General features: G+C 34.9%; 2 pseudogenes; one reads left to right on the top strand and one right to left on the bottom strand.

Annotated features, from left to right (window-relative positions):
- Positions 1-3042: 3042 nt before the first annotated feature.
- LOC120152172 lies at positions 3043-5417 on the bottom strand (annotated as a pseudogene).
- Positions 5418-7502: 2085 nt separating this feature from the next.
- Positions 7503-11025, top strand: LOC120152170 (annotated as a pseudogene).
- Positions 11026-16454: the final 5429 nt, after the last annotated feature.

Genomic DNA, 16454 nt, shown 5'->3' with positions numbered 1-16454 from the left:
TCACCAAACATTTAGTTCGTTTGTAATATGGTCCCCGACGGAAAGGCCGTTCCACTGCCGTTAGGGTAAATTATATAAATGGTCACTGAACTTTTCAGGCATTTGCATTTAGGTCCCCCAACTTTTAAAATTTGCAACACAGTCATCAATTACATTATAACCCCAAAGTCCAAAATACTTTAATTACATTCTAAACCTCAAATTCCAAAATACTTCAATTACATACCCAACCCCAAATTCATAATACATTATCAAAATCTATCATAACAAACTGAACTTGAAGCAGCGACCCTAAATCCTCAAAACATAACCGTTTCGGGAAAAAAATTAACCAATATAAGTGAATAATAAGTGATTATGTTGGGTTTAGGGTTATGTTCGACCTAAATACTCATTTCATTTTATAGTTGACTCAAAATTTTTTCGATTTGAGTTTATAAAATTCAAATCAAGTTGAATTGAATTGAATTTTCGAGTTTATTTTTTAATTATAAATATTTATCATATTATATATTATTTGATTCTAATTAAGTTCAGTTATAAAATAGTTTACTCGAAATTTTTTCGATTTGAGTTTATAAAATTTAAATCAAGTCGAATTGAATTGAATATTCGAGTTTAAATTTAATTATAAATTTATAATACTATAATATTTTTGGTTCTAATTTAAATAGTTTTTAACCATATACAATACATATATTTCTTCATATTTTTCCATATGTGATATACATATCTATAGAGTCAAGGGACTTGACTCAAACTTAAAAATTAATCCATTAATTACTCAAAATTTTGAGATATCGAGTTGTCTTTTACAACTCGATTTTAACTTGAAATTTTTTTAAGTTGAGTTTATGAAATTACAACTCAAAGTCATTTTGTTATCAATTTTTTTGAATCAATTCAAGTCGAAAATAATTTTTTTCGAATTGAATTGAGTATTGTTCACTTATAATTGGTTAAATCTAACTTTTAAATCCTAAACCCAACATAATCACTTATTGTTATAGACCCAAAATGAACTAAATGTTGTTGAATGTGTTGGTTAATTGGTGGAGAAATTTAGCATTTAGGGTTATGTTTTGAGGGTTTAGGGTTGCTACTTCAAGTTTAGTTTGTTATGACATATTTTGAGAATGGATTATGAATTTGGGTTGGGCATGTAATTGAAGTATTTTGAAATTTGAGGTTTAAAATGTAATTTAAGTATTTGGAATTTAGGGTTTAGAATGTAATTAATGTTTGTGTTACAAGTTTTAAAAGTTGGAGGAACCTAAATGCAAGCACCTGAAAGTTCACTAACCATTTATATAATTACCCTAATGGTAGTGAAACTCGTTACGCCAGGGACCAATTATAAACAAACTAAATGTTTGTGATTGTATTGTAAGTTTTAAAAGTTAGGGGACCTAAATATAAATATCTGAAAAGTTCAGTGACTATTTATATTTTACCCTTTAAAATATTATAATAAATAATATTCATTTTATGTGGCTCACTTAAAGCTTTTAGATTGCATAACTGCATGCTCTCTTCTTTAGAGTCATCAGAAGATTTAGTTTGTACCTCGACAGTTCTATTGTATGGTAATTTTAATACGATTAAGGAAAAGTTTTATCGAAAATATTATATTTTTTAATATTTCTAGTAAAATGTTATGTAAAATATTATTTTTTACCGAAAATGTTATTTTCGCTAACTATTTTTGGTATAATCTAATATTAACATTTCTAATAGAAAAAATAATATTTTAGGTAATACTTTACCAGAAATGTTAAATATTTAGGTAGTGCCTAATAATAATATTTTCGGTAGAAAAAATAATATAAGTAGCACTTTACCAAAATATTAAAAATAATAATGTTTCCAATAACACTTTTCCTTAACAGTATATTAAGTCTAACATATCTCATGTTCCCTCTGTACCTGGTACTAATCCCATATCCTTAATATGGTATCTTGTACTTCTCCTCTAACATTTTTTTATTGTTCTTAGTCTATATTTATTGTTCAAAACTAATTTAATTTTAATCACTTAACTAAAAAAATAAGTGTTTAAATTATTTTAGATTTATTTTAGATTCTTAAAGTCTTTTGATTAAGATAGATATTTACATTTTTCATTATAATTTTAAGAGTTAGATTTGTCACGACCGTTAAAAATTTATCAACCTCTCAAAATGTGACACATACCATGATTATAAGTTTTAAAAAAATTATTTAAAATACTAAAATCTATTTAAAAACCTCAAATTTCTCTAATTTCCTTTTAAAAATCTCAAACCCCTAAAAACTTTAATTCTAAGCCCTTATTTATGTTAATGGTCATTCCAACCATCATCACTAACAGTCGTCTATATGTCGTCATCGTCCTAATATTAAATTCTTAAATCTCTAATATATCTTAACAAACATTGTGATATTTTTTAAGTGGTGGTAAAGCAAGGTTCAACTAAGAATGATCATGGCATGAATTAAAGGGAGAATATAGGTGTGGCGGGCTACGTGATGACATACGACATCGGTGAAACTTGAAAAAGATAAATTTAATTAAAATTTAGAGATTAGAGTCTTGAAATTTAAGAATTTAGAGATTTGAGTATGAATTTAAGATTTTAGGAGATTAATGCCATAATTATTATTTTCAAACCCCCCTCCTTGATTCCGCCAAAGCTTTGGTCATCAAGGTCTCTTAGTGGGTCATCAAGGTCTCCTTGCAACACACTTATGAACGAAGTGTTTTAATTTTTTTGGACTGCTTTGTTATAATGTACTTTGAAGGAGCACGTAGATCACTTAAGTTAAATTTTCCAAGTGTTAAAAGAAAATAAGTTTTATGAAAAGGAAAAGTGCCCTTTGCACGACAAAAAGGTAGCATTCAAAGGGCACATTGTAGGCCAATGAAATTGCATATGAACTATCTAATTTATCCTACAAATCTTATTTGATGCACAGCATTCTAATCTTTATTCAACTGTGGACACCCTCCAAGCGTTCACATTCAACTAATTGTCATGTGTACGTGATATATTCACTACAACTCTAATCTTGGTTCACCTTTTCAAGAAGACCGAAGTAGGGATTTGTCATTGCAGAATTTAACAAAGAACCGGCATGGTTAAGGGCCGTATATCAACTTTATCACGTGGAAAAACCAAGAACTTGTTCCCTTCACTTTTCTCGAATCCGCAAAGCTCGAGAAACTCGATCCCTCCTCTCAAGCTCCCAACCCTTTCCTGAATCGAAGTAAAGCTTGTCGTCACGAAATAGATAAGAAAAGCATGGACATGGTCTCGATATGGTTCGATTGGATTAAGGCATGTTACCTGGAACTTTGGTTACCAAGTCGTATCTTCCTGAACTTTTCCTCATCGGGACTTTTTGCGACATTTCTGACATAAATCAACAGGGTTTGGATTGCCCTTTTAACTCTGTCATTTTCATCCTGGACTCAAATAAGCAGCGGATCATGTTGCTTAAAGTAACATGCACTAGATCCAGTACATGAAAGGGAAATGCACTTTAAGCCTGAAAATTTGGTGTCTCTGGTTCATGGAGTTACATTTCAATGCACATGGTTACTCATGGAGCAAATTACAACACTATGATCTAGGCAGTCTATTCTTTCGTTCGATTAGGCTACGATTAAGAAACTGGTTACCTTGTGAGCTAGCTTCAGAGATCTTAGGCACTCTCTCAAACGGTCATCCTTTTTAACAGACTTAACAGGCAGTAATTCTGCAATTTTTAACAGGATCAAGCTCAATATGATTTCTTAGTCTTCCTTGTGTTTAGAGATACCATTTGAAAGATATATAAACCTTTTCTTCTTCTCGTGCAATAGGTCGAGTTGGTTTCGCAGCTCGGTTTTCAAGTGGCAATCCGAGTGCTCGCTTTCGTTCTAACTGTGAAGTTACAAGAATTGTTTCAACCACAATCAGTTTTCAATAGCATAATGACACTCAAATAACACACAAACAACATAGTAAGAACTGGAACAGACCTTATCCGCTTCTAATTTCTTAAGCACTTTCTCCCTTTCCCTTTCTCTCCATCCTTCTCGACTTTTCGCAAGGCCATAAGTCTGATAATTGTACATCCGGAGTTAACAATGTGTCATTGCTCTAAGAAAGTAGAGGTGTCATAAGGAGTATATACAACCGTTGTCGTTCATTTTCCTCGGCAATCCTCTTTGCTTCTTGTAGTGCTTTGCCTGCTCGAATCCTTTCCTGCACAAAGTGTCTCAGATACCAAGATGCAAGCAATGGCAAAACCAACAAAATGAAGGATTTCACGATACCTTCTCCCTTTCTCTCTCGAGTTTTTTTTCTTCTTCCCGATTCTTTATCCGAACTCGATCCCCAAGAGTGAGCAGCTTAATGAGCATGTAAAGGAACAGATTGGAAAAAAAGGTAGCATGAGTTTTAACAAAGGTTAAATGCTTTCAGCACAAAGGGATTGCTGCGCGAAGGCAAACCCTAGTTCTTGTTCTTTGATTTTTATTGCTTCTGTGATATCATCGGGCTGAGGGGACTCAATATCCATGTTTATTGCCACCTGTGACAGGAAACAAAACCTTGTGACAAAGCATACAAAACCAACATCTCACCATTTTCAAGCCATTCCGAGCAAAATATATCACAATACATGGACCTAAAGTTTCATCCTTCATTAGGCCTATATCAGGGGGCGGATCCGAAGGGGCTGGCACAGCCTTAGCCGGTTGGCCGCCATGACCATGAAGAAAACTCTATCAAGTAAGGGAAAGGCCATACCAGGGGCATCTGGTCAATGTCTGGATCATCCTCGTGATCATGAGCCAATTCACAGCATCTCAATAGTATATCATATAAAAATACAAAAATGTCCAAATATCCCTCAGAAGAAGAATAACCATACAGAGTCAAAAGCTAACCTGAATAATGAAGTCCCCGAACTGCTTTGGCTCGTGGGAATCCCAATGATTCAAGTTCACCAAGCAACTTCAAGTTCAACGAAAGGGAGTCAGATTAACAAAGACATATGGAAGAATGAAGAAGAAGAAGAAGAATAGCCATGAATCAAAGACACGTACCTTGTTGGGGCTGCATGTAAGACATGGTTAAAGAAGGCTAAGGCTAGGATTGTGATTCTTGGAAAATGAACAGAAATGGAGTTTAACTGATTTTAAATGGATTCTTGAATCATAAACCGTTGAAATACATATTCCAAGCATTAGAAAACGAGGGTAACTTGGGGTAATCTGCATAATTTCTTTTTGGTTCTTGCTTTTTCGATTGGCAACATTTTGATTCCCTTGCTATACTTGTCGGGGCGACATTGATATAGCTCACACGCAAAGAACTTTGCACCACGCATAACCGCCTTTCTTCCTTCAGTTTAGCCAGCGTACGGTTTCTCGATCTTACTATAAACATAATTATTATATCATGTCACGGACATAACCTCTCAGTTCGGTTGTCACGCCGCAACACTTAAATGTGATCTTTTTCCGGACGAATTAGACTTTTCATCAGTGATCTATACTTCAAATTAATCTGTTATAAAATGATAAATTCAACCAATCATACTTTGACCAGAGTCATTTCGTTTCATTAACCAGTGGCATAACAACCTGTTCAAATAAACGATCATATATTAATTTACAAGTCACAAGATGATCCCAAAACATAAGTACTCTTGCAAGAAATATCTTACGAGGCATAATGAATGCTAGAATACACTGTCACTCCTCAATCAAGAGTGCGATACGAAACCATTTGATTTCAAACCATCCCATAGTATTTATCACAGAGATACATTAAACCTTCCTCTCACCCTAAGCTAACCCTAAACTAGCATGTGGAGTTATTACGATGTAAGATACATTTATCTCAGAGACTCATGTGAAATTTAGGTGTGTGGGCATTAAGATTAAGTGAATGATAGAATGTCTCTCTACGACAAAATTCCTGAAGACATTTTGAGGCTAAAGGATATCAAGTGGTTTCAATGGTAAAAGAAAAATGTATTTTTTTCTAGATGATTCAAAGAGTTCATTTGCATGTGTATGTACATTATCGATATATTAAAAAAATTCTGAACGGATAGTACCTTGTAATTATCTTAGATTAACTAACTTTGTTAAAACTTAAATATGATTATTTTAAATAATTACAAACACATTGATATAAGAAACTAATCTAAAAATCTTTTTTTACAATGACAACTGAATTTCATTAATAAAAGAAGGAATCAAAATTACAATGCATTAAAATATAGAGAAACTTTGGAGGCAATAATCACCAAAATACTCATACGAAAATAAAATTAAACCTAAAGATACGAAGAAAAAAAATATATTCCACTAATATGACCAACATCAAAACTCAATAACCGTCATAAAAACAGGAGCGCTGAACGAACCAAATAATCTGGCAGGTTGATTCGCTACACAATTCTGATTACATCGGCAAACAACCTTTTACCAAAGAGGGGATCTGACTCAACGTAACCACCGACAAACCAATCAGAAAATAAATGTCATGATAGTTTTTGTGAAACCAAAACGACTACAAATGTATGCGAAAACGAACCAATGACTATAAGATCGTGCCACAAAACAAAGAAAATGTCACAAGAGTAGAAAAAAACGTATCAAAAGGACAAAGATTCTTATTTAAAATTAAAAAGACTAAAGAAAAAAAGAAAAGAAATACATAATATAAAACAAGAGAATTAATAATCACCTGCGGTGGCAACCAACATCGAGATTGGTGTCGTTTCTCGTTAAACAAAATAACAAAAAGTAAAAGACGACACAAATATCGAAATAAATGAGACTGTTAACTATCTAAAAATCTACAATAAATTTAAAAGAGTAAAATAACTAAATATAGTCTAATTTGATAATATGAAGAAAACTTATCATTTCAAGAACTATTATCAATTTGGCCGAAATCGATACACTCTTCTCCCCCTAGTTGGAATCATCCCAAACCTAAAATCAAAACATGAAGCATTATATCCTTCTAAAATAATTCTCTCTCGTACATTTAAAAGTTAAATATAGCATGAGTTTATAAAGAAAATAATGTTGTTCTTCAAGCATAAATTTTTTCTCTACAGGGATTCTGTCTTAAATAAATTTAGTTATTAATTTTCTACATTTAACAATATCAAATTACTAAAAATAACATTAATTTTTCTCAACAATGATCAAACATGACATGAATTATTAATGAGAATAACCTCAGTGACAAAAATGCCTTATAATATACGAATTTAACCAACTTTTTTTTGATTTACCAAAATGATCAACTAAATCGCAATGCGGATAATTCGCAACGCGATTTCCGGTATCACAAATCAGTTTTCCAGATTCGCAACGCGAACATCGACTATCGCAATGCGATTTTTCAAATTCGTTGCGATAGTCCAAATTCGTTTGCAATAATTATGACATATTTATTCGACACGTCCGCGCGAATACTATCTTTTTAGCGAAAATTCTTAAGAAACAAATGCAATACCATCAGTCGTTGCGATTTTGGACTATCACAACAACGAATTTGGAAAATCGCAATGAGATAGTCGAAGTTCGCGTTGCGAATCTGGAAACTGATTTGCGATACCGGAGATCGCGTTACGAATTATCGATCGCATTGCGATTTAGTTTGTCATTTTGACAAATCCAAAAAAAATAATTAAAATCATATATTTTAAGGCATTTTTGATCGCTGGGATTATTTTCTCTTATTAAATTTCATCCGGCCGAATAAATAAATTTATTAATATGAAGGCAAAATCAAGGGGCCCATTTTCTTTTAGCCCATTATCAAATTCACTCTTCCCAACTCAAAAAACACGACCAACGACCCCACATCTTCTATTTTCTACTTAATATTTGTAAAAGCCCACCACCACGCGCGCCTCGTTCAATTCTTCTAATCCAAAGCAGGTATTTCACACTTTACCCGAAACTGTTCTTTCTGCCTATCTCGATCGTTGACTCACGCACGCCATAAACAGTCGCGTGATCAGTCTCCCGGAAAAAAACCCTAAAACAGGCAAAATAAAGTAAGAAATCTTAGCATAATTAATGACATATTAACAAAATTTAACCTCTCATAAGAGTCTTCTCTGTTTTGCTTAATAGTAATAACGTGAAACCAAAAAAAGGTTTAAAATATAACGTTATATTTTGTTTTCGACCATAGATATTAGAGCGCATATCTCAAGTAAAAGCCAAAGTGGGAAGTAGCAGTGAGTGCTGCTTCCACTGCTTTACATGATACAAGTAATATTGGGTGTGTGTGTATATATATATATATTAATATTTTACATCTGTATTTGCGTGTGAGTGATTTGCTTCGCTTCGATATATAGTGAAAAAAAAGAAAGAAGAATTGTCGATCTGTGTAACGGCTACTTTGAGCGTGTTGTTGAAGAAGTGAATACTTGAGATTAAGGGTAAAAAGGGTGTGATTTGATTCAGTTTTTGAAGGAAGCAGAAGAAAATGGATTGCAACTACGATCGGTAAAGTTCTTTTTTTCTCATTGATGTCATTTGGTTTTAAAATGCATAATATTGTTTCTGGGTTTTTCTTGTTCTTTTTTGTTTTTATAATTTTATGGCAATTTATTTGCCTTTTTTGGGATGAATGCTTTTTTTCTGTAATGGGTTCTTGTTTGATTTTTTATTTGAAGTTTTTTTTCTGTAATGGGTTTTTCTTGTTCTTTCCTGTAATGGGATGAATGCTGCAATTGGTATTTATTGGATTTGTATGTTGTACTGTAACTAAAATGCTACTAAATTGAAAGAGTGAAGGTGTGGGCTCTTACTGAAATGGTGGGTCACTGTGTCTTTTTATTTGTTCTTTTGCTTTTTGATTAGCTTAACATCAATGCTGAGAAACATATGGATTATGATCCCTTTTCCTTTCTTGTTAGATCTAAATTGTACATGTGTCCTTTTTGTTACTATACATGTAAAATTTGTTTGGGTCATAAATAATTATTGGATCCAATGCTTCAATTTTGCTTTTTTCCCTTTCTTTTTGTTTTTTCCTTCTGAGTTGGAAATTTTTACTGTTTGATGTTTATCTCGATAATTTCCTGAACTCAGAGAAACCCCATTTAAGATTTTACTTAATGCTTGTAAAATGTAGCATGGATTCCACTTTGGTAAAGCATTGGATGATTCATTGTGAAGTCTGCACTGGCTCTTAGCTTCGGCTTGATTGTTTTACTAATTTTTCTGTATGGTTTGATCAGTGACAGGGAGCCTTGGAATTGGCATGACGAGAATTATGGTGTTCAAAAGAACAACGATCTTGGTAATTTACTACCTTAGAATATCTAGTTAATGTATTCAAAGTAGCGAAACGAGTAAAAAGATTCAAGGCAATGGATTATTGATGTCTGAATGATATCTGAGCAGGTGCTTCCCAAGGTGCATGGACTCAAGTGACCTTGAACGAGGAAGACCTTTCCTGCATGTTTGATGAAACAACCCCTGTTAAGGAATGTGGGGATCTGTCATACCGAATTACTCATAAAGGTAAGCCTTGTTACTTGATACTCTTTGTATATTTATGTTATCGACTCATCGTAACACCTAATCTTCTATTCCTCTAGAAGTAATCACTAATAAGATTGCGACTTTCAGACAATATAAGGAATCAGAGGATATTGGGGAGACTGCTTCTCAATTTAAAAGACGTAGAATGCTTCAGTTCGAAACTCATGCAGCAGATTCTTCCCTTGTGTGACGAGAGCCTTCTGCTTTCCTGAAATCAAGGGTGTGCTACTGTGCTAGATAACTCTTCTATTCCTGTGAACCTGAAAGAAGCATGCCATTTTCCAAAACTTTTATCTTTCAATTTTGTTTCTAATAGCTGACATAGATTGATGTACTAGATGTGAATCATGGTTCTAGAAACAAATTAGTTATCCTAGTTGATCCACATCGTTTTGTGCATCCATTTACTGGCTAGAGGTTGCAGATATTTTCAAATTTTTATTGTTTCTACAATTCACTAGTTATTTAAATCAGTTCTTGACTTCTGCCTAGCCAGTTGGCCTTTTAGAAATATTCATGATAGATCTCAGTCTGCAGTGGCGGAGCCACGGCTTGTTCAGGGTGGGCATGTTCCCACCCTGAAATCCAAATTTTATTCGATTAGGTACTTATTTTACTAATAGTGCCACCCTGAAATATGAGTTTTCTTCGATAGTTACTTTTTTACGGATGAGCCTACCCTGAAATTTTATTGTACCCGTCTCATTTAAAAATTTTATATTGTTAACATATGTCTGCCCACCTGGAAAATATTATGGATCCGCCACTGTCTGTCTGGCTACTTTCTCAAGAGATGCAGTCACAATTTTATGAATATTGGTTAAAATGTACCATGGTTTACTATTGTTTTGTTTCTTCTTTCCATTCTTAGGAAAGGGATGATTTCATGAAGAGGCTTACCCGATGCATCTGAGTGGGTTGCTGGATTTTCAGGTTTCTCATGCAAGCCCATATGATTAATAAAAATCAACTTGATTGAAATGCATACTAGGGTTTTTAATCATAAGAAAATACTGCAGAAGATGCGTCAGCCTCTGGTTATGATGGCCTAGATCAGTATGTGAAGTTGGCTTGCTGAATATTTAATGATGCAGATATGCTTCTGAGCTCTGATGATATGTATGATTCTATGGACTTTCAACGTTTTTGTTTGATCATGCTATGAATGTGTTCTGATTGCTTTATGATATGAGATTCAGGAATCTTGCCGGTGCATCTGATGTTCAAGTTGATACTTCAGGTTCGTTAGTCCTTCAGTTCTGAGATGTTGTATACAGTGTGCTGTTGTATTCAATTTTTACCTTCGAATATATTTCACGGGGATTGTTCCATCACTCTCTCTCGGTTTTACAATGAAACTCGACTCTCCATTCACAGGGTTCTGCCATGACCAATCTGACTCTGGAGCTGATGCTATCGAAAGCAGGAAACTCGAAACTATCGGAATGTTGTTCTCAAAGTAACCTATCTTGTCTACACTCTCGTTTAGTGCTATTGAATGTTGTTTTCCTTTTGATTGTCATGTCTCGGCACGTTCTATCTCCATTCTCCACCTATCCATTCCTGCCCTTTTTTTAAAGGGCAAGTATAAGCTTATATGAATTGTGAGTGTATCTATTTCCAATACCATGTCCTCTTTAAGCAGAACTCAGTGACCTACCTTCAATTTAAACGAATACTTTACCTCGAAGTTGGATTAACACCGTCAGATTTGATTCAGGCCGGAAATCTTTCATTCGGAGGCCCCCCAAGGTAGCATCAGCTGTTGCATACCCATTTGCTTTCATTAAACCCTGTGTTTCCACGGAGATGTTACGTTGAAGGATATAAACCAGCGAATCCAAACTCCGCCACCAGCAAACCAAACCAAAGCAATGAAGATCTTGCGGATGCTTTCCCTATCTGCATTTTCCGGGAAGCCTGTTGTTGGCAAAAAAATTCGCACCGAAGGAGGAAAAGGCAGCATCACAATTATGAGAACCAAAGGCTGAGTAGATATTGTTATTATGAATTTTTTGGCCCCCTTCTTTCATAGCCCTTTCCTCTCCCTTTGTTAAGTCCTGGTTCCTGTATCATTCCAGGGTCCGACGAGTATAAAGGAGGCCGATACTGCATTTTTTTTATCTTACTCCTGGAATTCCATAGAACTCATCAAAGTGTTTTATGTTTCCAATAGTATTATGAAGAGGTAGTATTTGTCTAGCATATGCTTTATTTTTGAGGCTATAAATGACATGACGTTCGAGATCGACTTATTTTTCTTTCGGTTTCGGAAAAGACTTGATCAATGCTTTCGCCAGTAGAATTTGTGTATTCATAGAGTATCTAGATGTATTGTAGAAGCAAGATATGTAAGGTTGCACTCTCTCTCTCTCTCTCTCTCTCTCTCTCAAGTCCGATGACAACACTATTATACGATGTATAAAATGGTCACTGGCGTCGAGTTTTATGTTGTCCCGCACCTTTTGCTAATGCACGTCTGCCTAACTTTAGTTGGACTCAACGGAATTACATTGCAGTTTTTTCTGATCGATCACTGACCGTCGTCCTCGGAACTTAACCCACCAACAGTGAAGAGCATTGTATTCTTCTTTCTATAGAGGGAGGGTTGTTCAGGCTTCAAGGTTGAGCCTGAAAGTAGGTACCAATCGGAGATTTGTTGACAATTCAAGCCTTTTGTCATTACACCAGTGACTTAATTGCTTGTATTATGATGTATATAGTTAACAGTTAACGCCCCAGTTTCTCAACCGTCGAGCAGTTGTGCCCCAAACAAGTTATTAATGTGGTCGCTAGCATTTAATATTTAAAATTAACCGGTTGACTATTATTTTTGTATTTTGATATACAAATCTCTTGTTATTCCAATGTCTTAAGTTCCAAATCACTCTCTTATAATGTTTATGAGGAGTATTTGATTGAATTAACAAAAAAAAAATATTTTTTTTGAATTTTATAATATTAGAAATAATGTTTAGCGAATGACATACCGAGTAGTATATTGTCGGTCTATGAACCGGCTCATTAAGTCTGGTACCTGTATTTTCATGTCACGGTTACCTGGTTCATATATTTTTTTATATTTTGTTAAAATTATGCTTTTTTAATAAAAAAAACATAAGAAATAAATAAAAATTTAAAAGTTCATAATAACAATCCACATACAAAATTAGTGATTTGAAGTTAGTTTAAATAATATTTGGATATGTATTAAATTTTATTTTCAAAAGAACATTAAAAATATCAATATCGATCGTGATTTTTTTCCATATCACATTGACAATTAATAAAACTTGTTTGAAAATTTTAAAACTTAAAAGTACATAATACAAGTATAAGAAAATTTTAGTGATATAAATGTAATTTTAAGATAAAAATATTAATGAACCTAAAATAAAAGTATAATTTAAACTAGGGTGTGCAAAATTACCCGACCCGGTTGACCCGACCCGCCGACCCGAATCTAAAAAACCGGGTAATTCTTTAAAAAAAAATTACCCGGCCGGGTCGGGCCGGGTCACAAAATCTAGTTTTGCCGGGTACTCGGGTACCCGGTTAGTTTTTATTTTTTTTTATTTTTTTATATATAATTATATAAAATATAATGAATTATTTATATTATGGATTATTATATTTTGTATTTTGAACTTTTAAATTATGTTCGGATATTAGAGTATGTAATTCGAAGTTTCGAACATTTAAATTTGTGTATAATTTTTTAAATTAATAATTTGAAATAAAAAATTAAAAACCGGGTATCGGATAATGATTACCGAGTACCCGCAAATCCGGGTACCCCGATTACCGGGTACCCGTAACATCCGGGTCGGGACAGGGCCGAGAAATCATCGACCCGGAAGTTCCGGTTACCCGGAATCGGATACCCGGATTTACACACCCCTAATTTAAACTATATATATGTTAAAACTATCGGTTGGATCGGGTCAGGTACCTGATTATAAAACTTTTGACCAAAACCGACCCAATAACTGAAAAAATATTACGGGTTGGATAGGTCTTATTAGGTATTCTTTTTAAAAAATTACTCGAATTTTTTAAGTCGGATTTTGACGGATCGAATCAACCAATCAGATGAGGTGCAAGGGTCACAGTGAGAAACAAATAAGATTTGTTATAATCACTGTATTGTAACAATTGGGTAGGAAAAGACAGTAAGTTTTTTTTCTCATTCAGAAACTACGAACTTGCTCTCTCTTTCTTTTGTCTGAAAATTAAATAGTTTTTGGATTTTGTTGAGCACTGCTACTGTTGAAAGACTTGTAACATTCCAATCAGCAAACAAACGACAATCATGCTTTTTTCGAACAGCTCCGAAGCTAAAGCCGGCGACAGGGGCTTTGCTTTTCGGCCGACCGATTCATCACTTGTCATTCAGCTCTAAACAAATATATATATATATATATATAAAGGCAAAAAGCATATGCCATCCTCGTATCATTTTTTTCTCTTAATATAGTTATTTAACTCATAAATAAATTAATATGATTATTTGACTAACGTTTTTTATCTTTAACTGTTAGGATTCTGACGTAGCAACTCAATGTATGATGTGACGATCCACAGTGTGATGGCAGATGACATGACAATGGACTGTCACTTTAATACCGTAGATCGTCACGTCAGCACTGTGGATATCCATATCAACATCGTGAATCGTCACGTCAGTACCGTAACGGTCAACGATGAAAATGCTAGTTAAATGGTCAAATTGGGTTTTGTTTTTTGAGTTACAGGGTCATATTAAAAGAAAAAATAATGCAAGAGCCAAATTGATTCCCCCTCAAAAGTATAGGGACCTCTTATGTCATTTTACCTTAAAAAAAGGAAGGTCTACACTTTCACAACATACTGACAACAAAATTATACTTACCCCATCCCTATCCATTATTCCGCCGACGTGTAAACGACTCCACTATGTTTAAGGTTATTTAGCTACTTTCAATTTGAGATTATTTTGGGTCCTGCTCCAATTAAAGTATTAACTGCGTTTTCTTGTTCCGTCTACGTGCAACTCCCAAGCATGACCTATCGGGGGTTTTCTCTAAAGGCTTAACCTCAAGAGTTTAAGTCTAAAAGATGCGGATTAAGTAAATAAACTGCATATAATAATATAAAAAAAACTAATCCTTACGGATCAAATTTAAAATCAAATACAAAGTTCCCGCTTTAAATTTTAAGAAACGAAAATAAAATGGGCAGCATTTAATCCAAGGCAGGAGAATAAATGCAGTTCTAATTGCCTTTTCTTTTGAGGTATAACGTTAGAGAATGGTCCTCTCTCGATGAAAGCCTGAATAGTTTGGGAGGTCTTATTTGTAGAAGATAAAGAATAGGGTATGCCAGATAGTTCGGTTAAGATTATTATGAAATTTGATGGGTTAGTTCATTGTGATATCAAGTGTGTAGAATTGTAATTATATCAAATATGTATAATATGACATGATATGGGGATAACAAAACATCAATCATGATATTGACAGAGAAAGTAACAAATGTTGTCAGCGGCAATAACAAGTGTTGGACAAAATCATCAAAAGCAACATCATCGGTTTACCATCCCAAAGATTTGTCCAAAAGCCCATACAATAATTGCAAAAGAAGAAGAAGAAAAGATAAGAGATGAGATGATTTCAGGTTACTTGTATTTAAAAATAATAATGATAACTATTTCTTTTTATTGTTTTTAAAAGATGTCAAGAATTTCCATGATTATGCCACTGCATGGCGGGCAGTCGCCTCGCTGAACCCAAAGCTCCCTCGAACAAACCCGACAAAACGTGTGGCCGCATGGAATAAACGCCGCACCTCTATGCCTGACCATGCACACGCAACACGTGTGCTGCATCCCTACGCTCGCTGCCACCGTTCTTTCTCCTCGTTTTCTTCGTCGTCACCGGCGTTTACCGTCGTGTGTCTCGGTCCGATTAGATCTGTTTCTTGCAAAAACTCCATCAGTGACATCCTCACAGGGTCCTCCGCCGCTGATTCTCTCTCAGATAATGCCCTATCCAGTGCTAATACCGTTCCGAGTTGGCGCGTCTCGTTGCGCGCCATAGGAGAGTAGTCGTCTTCGCTGCTCCCGGCGCCGTTTCTCGCTGTAATTTCCGTCCTAAAGCTTCTCGACGGTGGAGCATTACTCCACAAGCCGACATCGTTCCGAAACCGGTTGTTCCTGACCCGAATAACTTCGCGCGGCGCTTTGACCTCCGTTCACAACACGAGCCGGGTCAGCCGAGTGAGAACGAAAGGAACCGTGCCGCGAGAGCTGGGATCTGTTATTACCATCGACAATGACATCAGAAAGGGACATGGTCCGAGGAGGTCCAGACAGAGACCGGTCGCTTGAGCCGGAGCTTGTCCGTAACGTTTTCCAACTCTTCTTTTCCCTGTTAGACTCATCGTCTCGTATAATCTCAAGAAGGGTACGGCTCTGTGCTGCCGGCGGTTGTTCAGGCCGATTAGAGATTCCCAAAATGGTTTCGAGAGTTAAACCGGCCAGAGCATCCCTGCCGTTATCGACCGCCATCATCTGCTCAAACAGCGTCAGCTTCCTCCGGTTGCCACTTTGCATTGCATTAAAATTTCTAAGAAAGAACGAAGAAGAAAATCAGAGAGAGCTCAGTTGTTTATGATTATAATGCAAAAATAAAATTTGAAAAAGTGTACAAAAATAGAAAACAATGGAGGATAGGATAGAAAGAGAAAGTTCTTAGAATTCTCGGAAACGAAAGAGAGGAAGAGAAAAATGCGTGAGTTTGTTTGGCTTAAAAGACTCGGATAAATGCAAAAGGACATGTTCTATTGAGAGAATTGAGGAACTAGAAACTGTAATGAAAGGCGGAAACGATGATTAGAAACAGAGATTAATAAA

Source organism: Hibiscus syriacus, unplaced genomic scaffold (genome assembly GCF_006381635.1).
Source record: "Hibiscus syriacus cultivar Baekdansim isolate YM2019G1 unplaced genomic scaffold, ASM638163v2 tig00111086_pilon, whole genome shotgun sequence".
NCBI lineage: Eukaryota > Viridiplantae > Streptophyta > Magnoliopsida > Malvales > Malvaceae > Hibiscus > Hibiscus syriacus.
The sequence above is the reverse complement of the archived record's forward strand: the minus strand, read 5'-3'. Positions and strand labels throughout refer to the sequence as shown.